Below are 22301 nucleotides of genomic sequence, written 5' to 3'. Positions count from 1 at the left end.
GCAGTAATATTATTATTATTATTATTATCCTCCGGTTGAGGGGCGGTATTATTATTATCCTCCAGGTGAGGGGCAGTAATATTATTATCCTCCGGGTGAGGGGCGGTAATATTATTATTATCTTCCTTCAGTTGAGGGGCGGTAATATTATTATCCTCCGGGTGAGGGGCGGTAATATTATTATTATTATCCTCCAGGTGAGGGGCGGTAATATTGTTATTATTATCCTCCAGGTGAGGGGCGGTAATATTGTTATTATTATCCTCCAGGTGAGGGGCGGTAAGATTATTATCCTCTGGGTGAGGGGCAGTAATATTATTATTATCTTCCAGGTGAGGGGCGGTAATATTATTATCCTCCGGGTGAGGGGCAGTAATATTATTATTATTATTATCCTCCAGGTGAGGGGCGGTAATATTATTATCCTCCGGGTGAGGGGCAGTAATATTATTATTATTATCCTCCAGGTGAGGGTTGGTAATATTATTATCCTCCGGGTGAGGGGCAGTAATATTATTATTATTATCCTCCGGTTGAGGGACTGTAATATTATTATCCTCCGGGTGAGGGGCGGTAATATTATTATTATTATCCTCCGGGTGAGGGGCAGTAATATTATTATTATCATCCTCCAGGTGAGGGGCGGTAATATTATTATCCTCCGGGTGAGGGGCAGTAATATTATTATTATTATCCTCTAGGTGAGGGGCGGTAATATTATTATTATCCTCCAGGTGAGGGTCGGTAATATTATTATTATTATCCTCCAGGTGAGGGGCGGTAATATTATTATTATTATTATTATCCTCCTGGTGAGGGGCGGTAATATTATTATTATTATCCTCCAGGTGAGGGTCGGTAATATTATTATTATTATCCTCCAGGTGAGGGGCGGTAATATTATTATTATTATTATTATTATCCTCCAGGTAAGGGGCGGTAATATTTTTATTATTATTATCCTCCAGGTGAGGGGCGGTAATATTGTTATTATTATCCTCCAGGTGAGGGTCGGTAATATTGTTATTATTATCCTCCAGGTGAGGGGTGGTAATATTATTATCCTCCGGGTGAGGGGCAGTAATATTATTATTATTATCATCCTCCAGATGAGGGGCGGTAATATTATCCTCCGGGTGAGGGGCAGTAATATTATTATTATTATCCTCCAGGTGAGGGGCGGTAATATTATTATCCTCCGGGTGATGGGCAGTAATATTATTATTATTATTATTATCATCCGGTTGAGGGATGGTAATATTATTATTCTCCGGGTGAGGGGCAGTAATATTATTATCCTCCGGGTGAGGGTCGGTAATATTATTATTATCCTCCGGGTGAGGGGCGGTAATATTATTATTATTATCCTCCGGTTGAGGGGCGGTAATATTATTATCCTCCGGGTGAGGGGCGGTAATATTATTATTATCCTCCAGGCGAGGGGCGGTAATATTATTATCCTCCGGGTGAGGGGCGGTAATATTATTATTATCCTCCGGGTGAGGGGCAGTAATATTAATATTATTATTATTATCCTCCATGTGAGGGGCGGTAATATTATTATCCTCCGGGTGAGGGGCGGTAATATTATTATTATCCTCCAGGCGAGGGGCGGTAATATTATTATCCTCCGGGTGAGGGGCGGTAATATTATTATTATCCTCCAGGTTAGGGGCAGTAATATTATTATCCTCCGGGTGAGGGGTGGTAATATTATTATCATCCTCCAGGTGAGGGGCGGTAATATTATTATTATTATCCTCCAGGTGAGGGGCGGTAATATTATTATTATTATCCTCCGCGTGAGGGGTGGTAATATTATTATTATTATTATTATTATTATTATTATCCTCCGGGTGACGGGCTGTATTATTATTATCCTCCGGGTGACGTTCTGTAATATTATTATTATCATCTTCCAGGTGAGGGGCGGTAATATTGTTATTATTATTCTCTGTTTGAGGGGCGGTAATATTATTATTATTATCCTCCGGGTGAGGGGCGGTAATATTATTATCCTCCAGGTGAGGGGCGGTAATATTATTATTATCCTCCGGGTGACGGGCAGTAATATTATTATCCTCCGGGTGAGGGGCGGTAATATTATTATCCTCCGGGTGAGGGGCGGTAATATTATTATTATTATTATCCTCCGGGTGAGGGGCAGTAATATTATTATTATTATCCTCCGGGTGAGGGGCGGTAATATTATTATTATTATTATCCTGTAGGTGAGGGGCGGTATTATTATTATTATTATCCTCCAGGTGAGGGGCTGTAATATTATTATTATCCTCCAGGTGAGGGGCTGTAATATTATTATTATCCTCCGGGTGAGGGGCGGTAATATTATTATTATTATCCTCCGGGTGAGGGGCAGTAATATTATTATTATCCTCTAGGTGAGGGGCGGTATTATTATTATTATCCTCCAGGTGAGGGGCTGTAATATTATTATTATCCTCCGGGTGAGGGGCGGTAATATTATTATTATTATCCTCCGGGTGAGGGGCGGTAATATTATTATTATCCTCTAGGTGAGGGGCGGTATTATTATTATTATCCTCCAGGTGAGGGGCTGTAATATTATTATTATCCTCCGGGTGAGGGGCGGTAATATTTTTATTATTATTCTCCGGGTGAGGGGCGGTAATATTATAATTATTATCCTCCAGGTGAGGGGCGGTATTATTATTATTATTATTGTCCTCCGGGTGAGGGGCGGTAATATTATTATTATCAACCTCCGGGTGAGGGGCGGTATTATTATTATTCTCCTCCGGGTGAGGGGCGGTAATATTATTATTATCCTCCAGGTGAGGGGCGGTAATATTGTTATTATTATCCTCCAGGTGAAGGGCGGTAATATTATTATTATCCTCCAGGTGAGGGGCGGTAATATTGTTATTATTATCCTCCAGGTGAGGGGCGGTAATATTATTATTATTATCATGCTCCGGGTGAGGGGCAGTAATATTAATATTATTATTATTATCCTCCATGTGAGGGTCGGTAATATTGTTATTACTATCCTCCAGGTGAGGGGCGGTAATATTATTATCCTCCGGGTGAGGGGCGGTAATATTATTATCCTCCAGGTTAGGGGCAGTAATATTATTATCCTCCGGGTGAGGGGTGGTAATATTATTATTATCATCCTCCAGGTGAGGGGTGGTAATATTATTATTATTATCCTCCAGGTGAGGGGCGGTAATATTATTATTATCATCCTCCAGGTGAGGGGCGGTAATATTATTATTATTATCCTCCGGGTGAGGGGTGGTAATATTATTATTATCATCCTCCACGTGAGGGGTGGTAATATTATTATTATTATCCTCCAGGTGAAGGGCGGTAATATTATTATTATTATCCTCCGGGTGAGGGGCGGTAATATTATTATTATCCTCCGGGTGAGGGGCGGTAATATTATTATTATTATCCTCAGGGTGAGGGGTGGTAATATTGTTATTATCATCTTCCAGGTGAGGGGCGGTAATATTATTATTATTATCCTCCGGGTGAGGGGCGGTAATATTATTATTATTATCCTCAGGGTGAGGGGTGGTAATATTATTATTATCATCCTCCAGGTGAGGGGCGGTAATATTATTATTATTATCCTCCGGGTGAGGGGTGGTAATATTATTATTATCATCCTCCACGTGAGGGGTGGTAATATTATTATTATTATCCTCCAGGTGAAGGGCGGTAATATTATTATTATTATCCTCCGGGTGAGGGGCGGTAATATTATTATTATCCTCCGGGTGAGGGGCGGTAATATTATTATTATTATCCTCCGGGTGAGGGGTGGTAATATTGTTATTATCATCTTCCAGGTGAGGGGCGGTAATATTATTATTATTATTATTATCCTCCGGGTGACGGGCTGTATTATTATTATCCTCCGGGTGACGGGCGGTAATATTATTACCCTCCGGGTGAGGGGCAGTAATATTATTATTATCATCCTCCAGGTGAGGGGCGGTAATATTATTATCCTCCAGGTGAAGGGCGGTAATATTATTATTATTATCATGCTCCAGGTGAGGGGCGGTAATATTGTTATTATTATCCTCCAGGTGAAGGGCGGTAATATTATTATTATTATCCTCCAGGTGAGGGGCGTTAATATTATTATTATTATCCTCCAGGTGAGGTGCGGTAATATTATTATTATCCTCCGGGTGAGGGGCGGTAATATTGTTATTATTATCCTCCAGGTGAGGGTCGGTAATATTATTATTATTATTATCCTCCAGGTGAGGGGCGGTAATATTATTATTATTATTATCCTCCAGGTGAGGTGCGGTAATATTATTATTATCCTCCGGGTGAGGGGCGGTAATATTGTTATTATTATCCTCCAGGTGAAGGGCGGTAATAATAATAATAATAATATCATCCTCCGGGTGAGGGGCGGTAATATTATTATTATTATCCTCCAGGTGAGGGGCGGTAATATTATTATTATTATCCTCCAGGTGAGGGGCGGTAATATTATTATTATCCTCCAGGTGAGGGGCGGTAATATTGTTATTATCCTCCAGGTGAGGGGCGGTAATATTGTTATTATTATCCTCTAGGTGAGGGTCGGTAAGATTATTATCCTCTGGGTGAGGGGCAGTAATATTATTATTATTATTCTCCTCCAGGTGAGGGGCGGTAATATTATTACCCTCCGGGTGAGGGGCAGTAATATTATTATTATTATTATCCTCCAGGTGAGGGTTGGTAATATTATTATCCTCCGGGTGAGGGGCAGTAATATTATTATTATTATCCTCCGGTTGAGGGGCGGTAATATTATTATCCTCCGGGTGAGGGGCGGTAATATTATTGTTATTATCCTCCGGGTGAGGGGCAGTAATATTATTATTATCATCCTCCAGGTGAGGGGCGGTAATATTATTATCCTCCGGGTAAGGGCAGTAATATTATTATTATTATCCTCCGGTTGAGGGGCGGTAATATTATCCTCCAGGCGAGGGGCGGTAATATTATTATTATCCTCCAGGTGAGGGACGGTAATATTGTTATTATTATCCTCCAGGTGAAGGGCGGTAATATTATTATTATCATCTTCCAGGTGAGGGGCGGTAATATTATTATTATTATTATTATCCTCCAGGTGAGGGGCGGTAATATTGTTATTATTATCCTCCAGGTGAGGGTCGGTAATATTATTATTATTATTATTATCATCCTCCAGGTGAGGGGCGGTAATATTGTTATTATTATCCTCCAGGTGAGGGTCGGTAATATTATTATTATTATCCTCCAGGTGAGGGTCGGTAATATTATTATTATTATCCTCCAGGTGAGGGTCGGTAATATTATTATTATCCTCCAGGTGAGGGTCTGTAATATTATTATTATTATCCCCCAGGTGAGGGGCGGTAATATTATTATTATTATTATTATCCTCCAGGTGAGGGGCGGTAATATTATTATTATTATCCTCCAGGTGAGGGGCTGTAATATTATTATTATCCTCCGGGTGAGGGGCTGTAATATTATTATTATCCTCCGGGTGAGGGGCGGTAATATTTTTATTATTATTCTCCGGGTGAGGGGCGGTAATATTATAATTATTATCCTCCAGGTGAGGGGCGGTATTATTATTATTATTATTATTGTCCTCCGGGTGAGGGGCGGTAATATTATTATTATCAACCTCCGGGTGAGGGGCGGTATTATTATTATTCTCCTCCGGGTGAGGGGCGGTAATATTATTATTATCCTCCAGGTGAGGGGCGGTAATATTGTTATTATTATCCTCCAGGTGAAGGGCGGTAATATTATTATTATTATCCTCCAGGTGAGGGGCGGTAATATTGTTATTATTATCCTCCAGGTGAAGGGCGGTAATATTATTATTATTATCCTCCAGGTGAGGGTCGGTAATATTGTTATTATTATCCTCCAGGTGAAGGGCGGTAATATTATTATTATTATCATGCTCCGGGTGAGGGGCAGTAATATTAATATTATTATTATTATCCTCCATGTGAGGGTCGGTAATATTGTTATTACTATCCTCCAGGTGAGGGGCGGTAATATTATTATCCTCCGGGTGAGGGGCGGTAATATTATTATCCTCCAGGTTAGGGGCAGTAATATTATTATCCTCCGGGTGAGGGGTGGTAATATTATTATTATCATCCTCCAGGTGAGGGGTGGTAATATTATTATTATTATCCTCCAGGTGAGGGGCGGTAATATTATTATTATCATCCCCCAGGTGAGGGGCGGTAATATTATTATTATTATCCTCCGGGTGAGGGGTGGTAATATTATTATTATCATCCTCCAGGTGAGGGGTGGTAATATTATTATTATTATCCTCCAGGTGAGGGGCGGTAATATTATTATTATTATCCTCCGGGTGAGGGGCGGTAATATTATTATTATCCTCCGGGTGAGGGGCGGTAATATTATTATTATTATCCTCAGGGTGAGGGGTGGTAATATTGTTATTATCATCTTCCAGGTGAGGGGCGGTAATATTATTATTATTATTATTATCCTCCGGGTGACGGGCTGTATTATTATTATCCTCCGGGTGACGGGCGGTAATATTATTACCCTCCGGGTGAGGGGCAGTAATATTATTATTATCATCCTCCAGGTGAGGGGCGGTAATATTATTATCCTCCAGGTGAGGGGCGGTAATATTGTTATTATTATCCTCCAGGTGAAGGGCGGTAATATTATTATTATTATCCTCCAGGTGAGGGGCGTTAATATTATTATTATTATCCTCCAGGTGAGGTGCGGTAATATTATTATTATCCTCCGGGTGAGGGGCGGTAATATTGTTATTATTATCCTCCAGGTGAGGGTCGGTAATATTGTTATTATTATCCTCCAGGTGAAGGGCGGTAATAATAATAATAATAATAATATCATCCTCCGGGTGAGGGGCGGTAATATTATTATTATTATCCTCCAGGTGAGGGGCGGTAATATTATTATTATTATCCTCCAGGTGAGGGGCGGTAATATTATTATTATCCTCCAGGTGAGGGGCGGTAATATTGTTATTATCCTCCAGGTGAGGGGCGGTAATATTGTTATTATTATCCTCTAGGTGAGGGTCGGTAAGATTATTATCCTCTGGGTGAGGGGCAGTAATATTATTATTATTATTATCCTCCAGGTGAGGGGCGGTAATATTATTACCCTCCGGGTGAGGGGCAGTAATATTATTATTATTATTATTATTATTATTATCCTCCAGGTGAGGGTTGGTAATATTATTATCCTCCGGGTGAGGGGCAGTAATATTATTAGTATTATACTCCGGTTGAGGGGCGGTAATATTATTATCCTCCGGGTGAGGGGCGGTAATATTATTGTTATTATCCTCCGGGTGAGGGGCAGTAATATTATTATTATCATCCTCCAGGTGAGGGGCGGTAATATTATTATCCTCCGGGTAAGGGCAGTAATATTATTATTATTATCCTCCGGTTGAGGGGCGGTAATATTATTATCCTCCAGGCGAGGGGCGGTAATATTATTATTATCCTCCAGGTGAGGGACGGTAATATTGTTATTATTATCCTCCAGGTGAAGGGCGGTAATATTATTATCATCTTCCAGGTGAGGGGCGGTAATATTATTATTATTATTATCCTCCAGGTGAGGGGCGGTAATATTGTTATTATTATCCTCCAGGTGAGGGTCGGTAATATTATTATTATTATTATTATTATCATCCTCCAGGTGAGGGGCGATAATATTGTTATTATTATCCTCCAGGTGAGGGTCGGTAATATTATTATTATTATCCTCCAGGTGAGGGTCGGTAATATTATTATTATTATCCTCCAGGTGAGGGTCGGTAATATTATTATTATTATCCCCCAGGTGAGGGGCGGTAATATTATTATTATTATTATCCTCCAGGTGAGGGGCGGTAATATTATTATTATTATCCTCCAGGTGAGGGGCGGTAATATTGTTATTATTATCCTCCAGGTGAGGGGCGGTAATATTATTATCCTCCGGGTGAGGGGCAGTAATATTATTATTATTATCCTCCAGGTGAGGGGCGGTAATATTATTATCCTCCGGGTGAGGGGCAGTAATATTATTATTATTATCCTCCAGGTGAGGGGCAGTAATATTATTATCCTCCAGGTGAGGGGCAGTAATATTATTATTATCCTCCAGGTGAGGGGCGGTAATATTATTATCCTCCGGGTGAAGGGCAGTAATATTATTATTATTATCCTCCAGGTGAGGGTCGGTAATATTATTATCCTCCGGGTGAGGGGCGGTAATATTATTATTATCCTCCGGTTGAGGGGCGGTAATATTATTATCCTCCAGGCGAGGGGCGGTAATATTATTATCCTCCGGGTGAGGGGCGGTAATATTATTATTATCCTCCAGGTGAGGGGCAGTAATATTAATATTATTATTATTATCCTCCATGTGAGGGTCGGTAATATTGTTATTACTATCCTCCAGGTGAGGGGCGGTAATATTATCCTCCGGGTGAGGGGCGGTAATATTATTATTCTTATTATTATCCTCCAGGTTAGGGGCAGTAATATTATTATCCTCCGGGTGAGGGGTGGTAATATTATTATTATTATCCTCCGGGTGAGGGGCGGTAATATTATTATTATTATCCTCCAGGTGAGGGGCGGTAATATTATTATTATCCGGGTGAGGGGCGGTAATATTATTATTATTATCCTCCGGGTGAGGGGCGGTAATATTATTATTATTATCCTCCGGGTGAGGGCTGGTAATATTGTTATTATCATCTTCCAGGTGAGGGGCGGTAATATTATTATTATTATTATTATTATTATCCTCCGGGTGACGGGCTGTAATATTATTATCCTCCGGGTGACGGGCTGTAATATTATTATCCTCCGGGTGAGGGGTGGTAATATTGTTATTATCATCCTCCATGTGAGGGGCGGTAATATTATTATTATTATTATCCTCCAGGTGAGGGGCGGTAATATTATTATTATTATCCTCCGGGTGAGGGGCGGTAATATTATTATTATTATTATCCTCCAGGTGAGGGGCGGTAATATTATTATTATTATCCTCCAGGTGAGGGGCGGTAATATTATTATTATTATCCTCCAGGTGAAGGGTGGTAATATTATTATTATTATCCTCCGGGTGAGGGGCGGTAATATTATTATTATTATTATTATCCTCCGGGTGAGGGGTGGTAATATTATTATTATTATCCTCCGGGTGAGGGGCGGTAATATTATTATTATAATCTTCCAGGTGAGGGGCGGTAATATTATTATTATTATTATCCTCCAGGTGAGGGGCGGTAATATTGTTATTATTATTCTCTGTTTGAGGGGCGGTAATATTATTATTATAATCTTCCAGGTGAGGGGCGGTAATATTATTATTATTATTATCCTCCAGGTGAGGGGCTGTAATATTATTATTATCCTCCGGGTGAGGGGCGGTAATATTATTATTATTATCCTCCGGGTGAGGGGCGGTAATATTATTATTATTATCCTCTAGGTGAGGGGCGGTAATATTATTATTATTATCCTCCAGGTGAGGGGCTGTAATATTATTATTATTATCCTCCAGGTGAGGGGCGGTAATATTATTATTATCCTCCAGGTGAGGGGCGGTAATATTTTTATTATTATTCTCCGGGTGAGGGGCGGTAATATTATTATCCTCCAGGTGAGGGGCTGTAATATTATTATTATCCTCCGGGTGAGGGGCGGTAATATTATTATTATTATCCTCCGGGTGAGGGGCGGTAATATTATTATTATTATCCTCTAGGTGAGGGGCGGTATTATTATTATTATCCTCCAGGTGTGGGGCTGTAATATTATTATTATCCTCCGGGTGAGGGGCGGTAATATTATTATTATTATCCTCCGGGTGAGGGGCGGTAATATTATTATTATTATCCTCTCGGTGAGGGGCGGTAATATTATTATTATTATCCTCCAGGTGAGGGGCGGTAATATTATTATTATTATCCTCCAGGTGAGGGGCTGTAATATTATTATTATCCTCCGGGTGAGGGGCGGTATTATTATTATCATCCTCCGGGTGAGGGGCGGTAATATTATAATTATTATCCTCCAGGTGAGGGGCGGTAATATTATTATTGTTATTATCCTCCGGGTGAGGGGCGGTATTATTATTATTATCCTCTGGGTGAGGGGCGGTAATATTATTATTATTATTATCCTCCGGGTGAGGGGCGGTAATATTATTATTATTATCCTCCGGGTGAGGGGCGGTAATATTATTATTATTATCCTCTAGGTGAGGGGCGGTAATATTATTATTATTATCCTCCAGGTGAGGGGCTGTAATATTATTATTATTATCCTCCAGGTGAGGGGCGGTAATATTATTATTATTGTCCTCCAGGTGAGGGGCTGTAATATTATTATCCTCCAGGTGAGGGGCGGTAATATTATTATTATCCTCCGGGTGACGGGCAGTAATATTATTATCCTCCGGGTGGGGGGCGGTAATATTATTATCCTCCGGGTGAGGGGCGGTAATATTATTATTATTATTATCCTCCGGGTGAGGGGCGGTAATATTATTATTATCCTCCGGGTGAGGGGCGGTAATATTATTATTATTATCCTCCGGGTGAGGGGCGGTAATATTATTATTATTATCCTCCGGGTGAGGGGCGGTAATATTATTATTATTATCCTCCAGGTGAGGGTCGGTAATATTATTATTATTATCCTCCAGATGAGGGGCGGTAATATTATTATTATTATCCTCCGGGTGAGGGGCGGTAATATTATTATTATTATCCTCCAGGTGAGGGGCGGTAATATTATTATTATTATCCTCCAGGTGAGGGTCGGTAATATTATTATTATTATCCTCCAGATGAGGGGCGGTAATATTATTATTATCCTCCAGGTGAGGGGCGGTAATATTATTATTATTATTATCCTCCAGGTGAGGGGCGGTAATATTGTTATTATTATCCTCCAGGTGAGGGTCGGTAATATTGTTATTATTATCCTCCAGGTGAGGGGCGGTAATATTATTATCCTCCGGGTGAGGGGCAGTAATATTATTATTATTATCCTCCAGGTGAGGGGCGGTAATATTATTATCCTCCGGGTGAGGGGCAGTAATATTATTATTATTATCCTCCGGGTGAGGGGCGGTAATATTATTATTATTATCCTCCGGGTGAGGGGCGGTAATATTATTATTATTATCCTCCAGGTGAGGGGCGGTAATATTATTATTATTATCCTCCAGGTGAGGGTCGGTAATATTATTATTATTATCCTCCAGATGAGGGGCGGTAATATTATTATTATCCTCCAGGTGAGGGGCGGTAATATTATTATTATTATTATCCTCCAGGTGAGGGGCGGTAATATTGTTATTATTATCCTCCAGGTGAGGGTCGGTAATATTGTTATTATTATCCTCCAGGTGAGGGGCGGTAATATTATTATCCTCCGGGTGAGGGGCAGTAATATTATTATTATTATCCTCCAGGTGAGGGGCGGTAATATTATTATCCTCCGGGTGAGGGGCAGTAATATTATTATTATTATCCTCCAGGTGAGGGGCGGTAATATTATTATTACTATCCTCCAGGTGAGGGGCGGTAATATTATTATCCTCCGGGTGAGGGGCAGTAATATTATTATTATTATCCTCCAGGTGAGGGGCGGTAATATTATTATCCTCCGGGTGAGGGGCAGTAATATTATTATTATTATCCTCCAGGTGAGGGGCGGTAATATTATTATCCTCCGGGTGAGGGGCGGTAATATTATTATCCTCCGGGTGAGGGGCAGTAATATTATTATCCTCCGGGTGAGGGGCAGTAATATTATTATTATTATCCTCCAGGTGAGGGGCGGTAATATTATTATTACTATCCTCCAGGTGAGGGGCGGTAATATTATTATCCTCCGGGTGAGGGGCAGTAATATTATTATTATTATCCTCCAGGTGAGGGGCGGTAATATTATTATCCTCCGGGTGAGGGGCGGTAATATTATTATTATTATCCTCCGGTTGAGGGGCGGTAATATTATTATCCTCCGGGTGAGGGGCGGTAATATTATTATTATCCTCCAGGTGAGGGGCAGTAATATTAATATTATTATTATTATCCTCCATGTGAGGGTCGGTAATATTGTTATTACTATCCTCCAGGTGAGGGGCGGTAATATTATTATCCTCCGGGTGAGGGGCGGTAATATTATTATTCTTATTATTATCCTCTAGGTGAGGGGCGGTAATATTATTATCCTCCGGGTGAGGGGCAGTAATATTATTATAATTATTATCCTCCAGGTGAGGGGCGGTAATATTATTATCCTCCGGGTGAGGGGCAGTAATATTATTATTATTATCCTCCAGGTGAGGGGCGGTAATATTATTATCCTCCGGGTGAGGGGCAGTAATATTATTATAATTATTATCCTCCAGGTGAGGGGCGGTAATATTATTATCCTCCGGGTGAGGGGCAGTAATATTATTATTATTATCCTCCAGGTGAGGGGCGGTAATATTATTATCCTCCGGGTGAGGGGCGGTAATATTATTATCCTCCAGGTGAGGGGCGGTAATATTATTATCCTCCGGGTGAGGGGCAGTAATATTATTATTATTATCCTCCAGGTGAGGGTCGGTAATATTATTATCCTCCGGGTGAGGGGCGGTAATATTATTATTATTATCCTCCGGTTGAGGGGCGGTAATATTATTATCCTCCGGGTGAGGGGCGGTAATATTATTATTATCCTCCAGGTGAGGGGCAGTAATATTAATATTATTATTATTATCCTCCATGTGAGGGTCGGTAATATTGTTATTACTATCCTCCAGGTGAGGGGCGGTAATATTATTATCCTCCGGATGAGGGGCGGTAATATTATTATTCTTATTATTATCCTCCAGGTGAGGGGCAGTAATATTATTATCCTCCGGGTGAGGGGTGGTAATATTATTATTATCATCCTCCAGGTGAGGGGCGGTAATATTATTATTATTATCCTCCAGGTGAGGGGCGGTAATATTATTATTATTATCCGGGTGAGGGGCGGTAATATTATTATTATCCTCCGGGTGAGGGGCGGTAATATTATTATTATTATCCTCCGGGTGAGGGGTGGTAATATTGTTATTATCATCTTCCAGGTGAGGGGCGGTAATATTATTATTATTATTATCCTCCGGGTGACGGGCTGTAATATTATTATCCTCCGGGTGACGGGCTGTAATATTATTATCCTCCGGGTGAGGGGTGGTAATATTGTTATTATCATCCTCCAGGTGAGGGGCGGTAATATTATTATTATTATTATCCTCCAGGTGAGGGGCGGTAATATTATTATTATTATCCTCCGGGTGAGGGGTGGTAATATTATTATTATTATTATTATTATTATCCTCCAGGTGAAGGGTGGTAATATTATTATTATTATCCTCCGGGTGAGGGGCGGTAATATTATTATTATCCTCCGGGTGAGGGGTGGTAATATTATTATTATTATCCTCCGGGTGAGGGGCGGTAATATTATTATTATTATCCTCCGGGTGAAGGGCGGTAATATTATTATTATTATCATCTTCCAGGTGAGGGGCGGTAATATTATTATTATTATTATTATTATTATCCTCCGGGTGACGGGCTGTAATATTATTATCCTCCGGGTGACGGGCTGTAATATTATTATCCTCCGGGTGAGGGGTGGTAATATTGTTATTATCATCCTCCAGGTGAGGGGCGGTAATATTATTATTATTATTATTATCCTCCAGGTGAGGGGCGGTAATATTATTATTATTATCCTCCAGGTGAGGGGCGGTAATATTATTATTATTATCCTCCGGGTGAGGGGCGGTAATATTATTATTATTATTATTATTATCCTCCAGGTGAAGGGTGGTAATATTATTATTATTATTATCCTCCGGGTGAGGGGCGGTAATATTATTATTATTATTATTATTATCCCCCGGGTGAGGGGTGGTAATATCATTATTATTATCCTCCGGGTGAGGGGCGGTAATATTATTATTATCATCTTCCAGGTGAGGTGTGGTAATATTATTATTATTATTATCCTCCAGGTGAGGGGTGGTAATATTATTATTATTATCCTCCGGGTGAGGGGCGGTAATATTATTATTATTATCCTCTAGGTGAGGGGCTGTAATATTATTATTATCCTCCAGGTGAGGGGCGGTAATATTATTATTATCCTCCGGGTGACGGGCAGTAATATTATTATCCTCCGGGTGAGGGGCGGTAATATTATTATCCTCCGGGTGAGGGGCGGTAATATTATTATTATTATCCTCCGGGTGAGGGGCAGTAATATTATTATTATTATTATTATCTTGTAGGTGAGGGGCGGTAATATTATTATTATTATCCTCTAGGTGAGGGGCGGTATTATTATTATTATTATCCTCCAGGTGAGGGGCTGTAATATTATTATTATCCTCCGGGTGAGGGGCGGTAATATTATTATTATTATCCTTCGGGTGAGGGACGGTAATATTATTATTATTATTCTCTAGGTGAGGGACGGTAATATTATTATTATTATTATCCTCTAGGTGAGGGGCGGTATTATTATTATTATCCTCCGGGTGAGGGGCGGTAATATTATTATTATTATTATCCTCCGGGTGAGGGGCGGTAATATTATTATTATTATCCTCTAAGTGAGGGGCGGTAATATTATTATTATTATCCTCCAGGTGAGGGGCTGTAATATTATTATTATTATCCTCCAGGTGAGGGGCGGTAATATTATTATTTTTATCCTCCAGGTGAGGGGCTGTAATATTATTATTATCCTCCGGGTGAGGGGCGGTAATATTATTATTATTATCCTCCGGGTGAGGGGCGGTAATATTATTATTATTATCCTCTAGGTGAGGGGCGGTATTATTATTATTATCCTCCAGGTGTGGGGCTGTAATATTATTATTATCCTCCGGGTGAGGGGCGGTAATATTATTATTATTATCCTCCGGGTGAGGGGCGGTAATATTATTATTATCCTCTAGGTGAGGGGCGGTAATATTATTGTTATTATCCTCCAGGTGAGGGGCGGTAATATTATTATTATTATCCTCCAGGTGAGGGGCTGTAATATTATTATCATCCTCCGGGTGAGGGGCGGTAATATTTTTATTATTATTCTCCGGGTGAGGGGCGGTATTATTATTATCATCCTCCGGGTGAGGGGCGGTAATATTATAATTATTATCCTCCAGGTGAGGGGCGGTAATATTATTATTGTTATTATCCTCCGGGTGAGGGGCGGTATTATTATTATTATCCTCTGGGTTAGGGGCGGTAATATTATTATTATTATCCTCCGGGTGAGGGGCGGTAATATTATTATTATCAACCTCCGGGTGAGGGGCGGTATTATTATTATTCTCCTCCGGGTGAGGGGCGGTAATATTATTATTATCCTCTGGGTGAGGGGCGGTAATATTATTATTATTATTATCATCCTCCGGGTGAGGGGCGGTAATATTATAATTATTCTCCTCCGGGTGAGGGGCGGTAATATTGTTATTATCAACTTCCGGGTGAAGGGCGGTATTATTATTATTATCCTCTGGGTGAGGGGCGGTAATATTATTATTATCAACCTCCGGGTGAGGGGCGGTATTATTATTATTCTCCTCCGGGTGAGGGGCGGTAATATTATTATTATCCTCCAGGTGAGGGGCGGTAATATTGTTATTATTATCCTCCAGGTGAAGGGCGGTAATATTATTATTATTATCCTCCAGGTGAGGGGCGGTAATATTGTTATTATTATCCTCCGGGTGAAGGGCGGTAATATTATTATTATTATCATGCTCCAGGTGAGGGGCGGTAATATTGTTATTATTATCCTCCAGGTGAAGGGCGGTAATATTATTATTATTATCCTCCAGGTGAGGGGCGTTAATATTATTATTATTATCCTCCAGGTGAGGGGCGGTAATATTGTTATTATTATCCTCCAGGTGAGGGTCGGTAATATTGTTATTATTATCCTCCAGGTGAGGGGCGGTAATATTATTATTGTTATCCTCCGGGTGAGGGGCGGTATTATTATTATACTCCTCCGGGTGAGGGGCGGTAATATTGTTATTATCAACCTCCGGGTGAGTGGCGGTATTATTATTATTATCCTCTGGGTGAGGGGCGGTAATATTATTATTATTATCCTCCGGGTGAGGGGCGGTAATATTATTATTATCAACCTCCGGGTGAGGGGCGGTAATATTATTATTATCAACCTCCGGGTGAGGGGCGGTATTATTATTATTCTCCTCCGGGTGAGGGGCGGTAATATTATTATTATTATTATCCTCCAGGTGAGGGGCGGTAATATTGTTATTATTATCCTCCATGGGAGGGGTGGTAATATTATTATTATTATCCTCCAGGTGAGGGGCGGTAATATTATTATTATTATCCTCCAGGTGAGGGGCGGTATTATTATTATTATTATCCTCCGGGTGAGGGGCGGTAATATTATTATTATCCTCCGGGTGAGGGACGGTAATATTATTATTATTATCCTCCGGGTGAGGGGCGGTAATATTATTATTATTATCTTCCAGGTGAGGGGCGGTAATATTATTATTATTATTATTATTATTATTATTATTATTATCCTCCGGGTGAGGGGCGGTAATATTATTATTATTATTATTATCCTCCGGGTGAGGGGCGGTAATATTATTATTATCCTCCGGGTGAGGGACGGTAATATTATTATTATTATCTTCCAGGTGAGGGGCGGTAATATTATTATTATTATTATTATTATTATTATTATCCTCCGGGTGAGGGGCGGTAATATTATTATTATTATCCTCCAGGTGAGGGGCGGTAATATTATTATTATTATCCTCCGGGTGAGGGACGGTAATATTATTATTATTATCCTCCAGGTGAGGCGGTATTATTATTATTTTTATCCTCCAGGTGGGGGGCGGTAATATTATTATTATCCTCCGGGTGAGGGACGGTAATATTATTATTATTATCCTCCAGGTGAGGCGGTATTATTATTATTTTTATCCTCCAGGTGAGGGGCGGTAATATTATTATTATTATTATCCTCCCGGTGAGGGGCGGTAATATTATTATTATTATCCTCCAGGTGAGGGGCGGTAATATTATTATCAACCTCCGGGTGAGGGGCGGTAATATTATTATTATCAACCTCCGGGTGAGGGGCGGTATTATTATTATTCTCCTCCGGGTGAGGGGCGGTAATATTATTATTATTATTATCCTCCAGGTGAGGGGCGGTAATATTGTTATTATTATCCTCCATGGGAGGGGCGGTAATATTATTATTATTATCCTCCAGGTGAGGGGCGGTAATATTTTTATTATTATCCTCCAGGTGAGGGGCGGTATTATTATTATTATTATCCTCCGGGTGAGGGGCGGTAATATTATTATTATCCTCCGGGTGAGGGGCGGTAATATTATTATTATTATCCTCCGGGTGAGGGGCGGTAATATTATTATTATTATCCTGCAGGTGAGGGGCGGTAATATTATTATTATTATCCTCCGGGTGAGGGACGGTAATATTATTATTATTATCCTCCGGGTGAGGGGCGGTAATATTATTATTATTATCCTCCAGGTGAGGGGCGGTAATATTATTATTATTATTATTATTATCCTCCGGGTGAGGGGCGGTAATATTATTATTATTTTCCTCCAGGTGAGGGGCGGTAATATTATTATTATTATCCTCCGGGTGAGGGACGGTAATATTATTATTATTATCCTCCAGGTGAGGCGGTATTATTATTATTTTTATCCTCCAGGTGGGGGGCGGTAATATTATTATTATCCTCCGGGTGAGGGACGGTAATATTATTATTATCCTCCAGGTGAGGCGGTATTATTATTATTTTTATCCTCCAGGTGAGGGGCGGTAATATTATTATTATTATCCTCCCGGTGAGGGGCGGTAATATTATTATTATTATCCTCCAGGTGAGGGGCGGTAATATTATTATTATTATCCTCCAGGTGAGGGGCGGTAATATTATTATTATTATCCTCCAGGTGAGGGGCGGTAATATTATTATTATTATCCTCCGGGTGAGGGGCGGTAATATTATTATTATTATCCTCCGGGTGAGGGGCGGTAATATTATTATTATTATCCTCCGGGTGAGGGGCGGTAATATTATTATTATTATCCTCCGGGTGAGGGGCTGTAATATTATTATTATTATCCTCCGGGTGAGGGGCGGTAATATTATTATTATCCTCCGGGTGAGGGGCGGTAATATTATTATTATTATCCTCCAGGTGAGGGGCGGTAATATTATTATTATTATCCTCCGTGTGAGGGGCGGTAATATTATTATTATTATCATCCTCCGGGTGAGGGGCGGTAATATTATTTTTATTATCATCCTCCGGGTGAGGGGCGGTAATATTATTTTTATTATCCTCCGGGTGAGGGGTGGTAATATTATTATCCTCCGGGTGAGGGGTGGTATTATTATTATTATTATTATTATTATTATCCTCCGGGTGAGGGGCGGTAATATTATTATTATTATCCTCCGGGTGAGGGGCGGTAATATTATTATTATTATTATTCTTCGGGTGAGGGGCGGTAATATTATTATTATTATTATCCTCCAGGTGAGGGGCGGTAATATTATTATTATTATCCTCCGGGTGAGGGGCGGTAATATTATTATTATTATTCTTCGGGTGAGGGGCGGTAATATTATTATTATTATTATCCTCCAGGTGAGGGACGGTAATATTATTATTATTATCCTCCGGGTGAGGGGCGGTATTATTATTATCCTCCGGGTGAGGGGCGTTAATATTATTATGATTATCCTCCGGGTGAGGGGCGGTAATATTATTATTATTATCCTGCAGGTGAGGGGCGGTAATATTATTATTATTATCCTCCGGGTGAGGGACGGTAATATTATTATTATTATCCTCCGGGTGAGGGGCGGTAATATTATTATTATTATCCTCCAGGTGAGGGGCGGTAATATTATTATTATTATTATTATTATCCTCCGGGTGAGGGGCGGTAATATTATTATTATTATCCTCCAGGTGAGGGGCGGTAATATTATTATTATTATCCTCCGGGTGAGGGACGGTAATATTATTATTATTATCCTCCAGGTGAGGCGGTATTATTATTATTTTTATCCTCCAGGTGAGGGGCGGTAATTTTATTATTATTATCCTCCCGGTGAGGGGCGGTAATATTATTATTATTATCCTCCAGGTGAGGGGCGGTAATATTATTATTATTATCCTCCAGGTGAGGGGCGGTAATATTATTATTATTATCCTCCAGGTGAGGGGCGGTAATATTATTATTATTATCCTCCAGGTGAGGGGCGGTAATATTATTATTATTATCCTCCGGGTGAGGGGCGGTAATATTATTATTATTATCCTCCGGGTGAGGGGCGGTAATATTATTATTATTATCCTCCGGGTGAGGGGCGGTAATATTATTATTATTATCCTCCGGGTGAGGGGCGGTAATATTATTATTATTATTATCCTCCGGGTGAGGGGCGGTATTATTATTATTATTATCCTCCGGGTGAGGGGCGGTAATATTATTATTATTATTATCATCCTCCGGGTGAGGGGCGGTAATATTATTTTTATTATCCTCCGGGTGAGGGGTGGTAATATTATTATTATTATCCTCCGGGTGAGGGGTGGTAATATTATTATTATTATCCTCCGGGTGAGGGGTGGTAATATTATTATTATTATCCTCCGGGTGAGGGGTGGTAATATTATTATTATTATTATTATCCTCCGGGTGAGGGGCGGTAATATTATTATTATTATCCTCCGGGTGAGGGGCGGTAATATTATTATTATTATTCTTCGGTTGAGGGGCGGTAATATTATTATTATTATTATTATCCTCCAGGTGAGGGGCGGTAATATTATTATTATTATTATCCTCCGGGTGAGGGGCGGTAATATTATTATTATTATTATTATCCTCTGGGTGAGGGGCGGTATTATTATTATTATTATCCTCCGGGTGAGGGGCGGTAATATTATTTTTATTATCATCCTCCGGGTGAGGGGCGGTAATATTATTTTTATTATCCTCCGGGTGAGGGGTGGTAATATTATTATTATTATCCTCCGGGTGAGGGGTGGTAATATTATTATTATTATCCTCCGGGTGAGGGGTGGTAATATTATTATTATTATCCTCCGGGTGAGGAGTGGTAATATTATTATTATTATTATTATCCTCCGGGTGAGGGGCGGTAATATTATTTTTATTATCATCCTCCGGGTGAGGGGCGGTAATATTATTATTATTATCCTCCGGGTGAGGGGTGGTAATATTATTATTATTATCCTCCGGGTGAGGGGTGGTAATATTATTATTATTATTATTATCCTCCGGGTGAGGGGCGGTAATATTATTATTATTATCCTCCGGGTGAGGGGCGGTAATATTATTATTATTATTCTTCGGTTGAGGGGCGGTAATATTATTATTATTATTCTTCGGGTGAGGGGCGGTAATATTATTATTATTATCCTCCGGGTGAGGGGCGGTAATATTATTATTATCCTCCAGGTGAGGGGCGGTAATATTATTATTATTATTATCCTCCGGGTCAGGGGCGGTAATATTATTATTATTATTATTATCCTCCGGGTGAGGGGCGGTAATATTATTATTATTATCCTCCGGGTGAGGGGCGGTAATATTATTATTATCCTCCAGGTGAGGGGCGGTAATATTATTATTATTATTATCCTCCGGGTGAGGGGCGGTAATATTATTATTATCCTCCAGGTGAGGGGCGGTAATATTATTATTATTATTATCCTCCGGGTCAGGGGCGGTAATATTATTATCCTCCGGGTGTGGGACGGTAATATTATAATTACTGCCCCTTTCCTCCTTTTTCAGGTTTGGGTTCAGTGTTTGGTCCTTTATTTGCTCCTCTTGGATTATGTTCGTCCCTCCGGAATTTTGTCATTAAGGGGCCGGCGACGTTTCATTTTTAGGTCTGTCTGTGATATTGTTGCTCCTCTCTGTTGTCATCAGGAGACATTAATGGCTCCTTCAGACCCCGATGGATTTCTGACTGATCTCAGACCGCTATCCATGTCCTGTCTGCAGTGCTCCCGAGCGTCACAGACTCTTAGTGTGAATGTACCAGTGTTTCCCCATTTCTAAAAATGGTTTTACCCAAGATGGTTTCATAAACGTTCCCATAAATCCTTAGTTCTCCCCCTTGCCGTGATCTCTTCCTCCTCGCCAAGTCCTCGTCCTCTTCCTCCTCCTCGCCGCGTCCTCTTCCTCCTCCTCCTCGCCGCGTCCTCTTCCTCCTCCTCCTCGCCGCGTCCTCTTCCTCCTCCTCCTCGCCGCGTCCTCTTCCTCCTCCTCCTCGCCGCGTCCTCTTCCTCCTCCTCCTCGCCGCGTCCTCTTCCTCCTCCTCCTCGCCGCGTCCTCTTCCTCCTCCTCCTCGCCGCGTCCTCTTCCTCCTCCTCCTCGCCGCGTCCTCTTCCTCCTCCTCCTCGCCGCGTCCTCTTCCTCCTCCTCCTCGCCGCGTCCTCTTCCTCCTCCTCCTCGCCGCGTCCTCTTCCTCCTCCTCCTCGCCGCGTCCTCTTCCTCCTCCTCCTCGCCGCGTCCTCTTCCTCCTCCTCCTCCTCGCCGCGTCCTCTTCCTCCTCCTCCTCCTCGCCGCGTCCTCTTCCTCCTCCTCCTCCTCGCCGCGTCCTCTTCCTCCTCCTCCTCGCCGCGTCCTCTTCCTCCTCCTCCTCGCCGCGTCCTCCTCCTCCTCGCCGCGTCCTCTTCCTCCTCCTCCTCGCCGCGTCCTCCTCCTCCTCGCCGCGTCCTCCTCCTCCTCCTCCTCGCCGCGTCCTCTTCCTCCTCCTCCTCGCCGCGTCCTCTTCCTCCTCCTCCTCGCCGCGTCCTCTTCCTCCTCCTCCTCGCCGCGTCCTCTTCCTCCTCCTCCTCGCCGCGTCCTCTTCCTCCTCCTCCTCGCCGCGTCCTCTTCCTCCTCCTCCTCGCCGCGTCCTCTTCCTCCTTCTCCTCGCCGCGTCCTCTTCCTCCTCCTCCTCGCCGCGTCCTCTTCCTCCTCCTCCTCGCCGCGTCTTCTTCCTCCTCCTCCTCGCCGCGTCCTCTTCCTCCTCCTCCTCGCCGCGTCCTCTTCCTCCTCCTCCTCGCCGCGTCCTCTTCCTCCTCCTCCTCGCCGCGTCCTCTTCCTCCTCCTCCTCGCCGC

The 22301-nt window shown here is 41.4% G+C and overlaps 1 protein-coding gene across 7 annotated transcripts in view; it reads left to right on the top strand.

Annotated features, from left to right (window-relative positions):
- Window positions 1-22301, top strand: part of BPTF (bromodomain PHD finger transcription factor) — a 99999-nt gene that overhangs the window by 28444 nt on the left and 49254 nt on the right. The gene's annotated exons all lie outside the window — the stretch shown is intronic.

This window comes from Phyllobates terribilis, unplaced genomic scaffold (genome assembly GCF_046119375.1).
Source record: "Phyllobates terribilis strain yellow unplaced genomic scaffold, ASM4611937v1 Scaffold_25__1_contigs__length_18738178, whole genome shotgun sequence".
Classification (NCBI taxonomy): domain Eukaryota; kingdom Metazoa; phylum Chordata; class Amphibia; order Anura; family Dendrobatidae; genus Phyllobates; species Phyllobates terribilis.
Note: the sequence above shows the minus strand (reverse complement) of the source record. Positions and strands in the feature narration are given on the sequence as shown.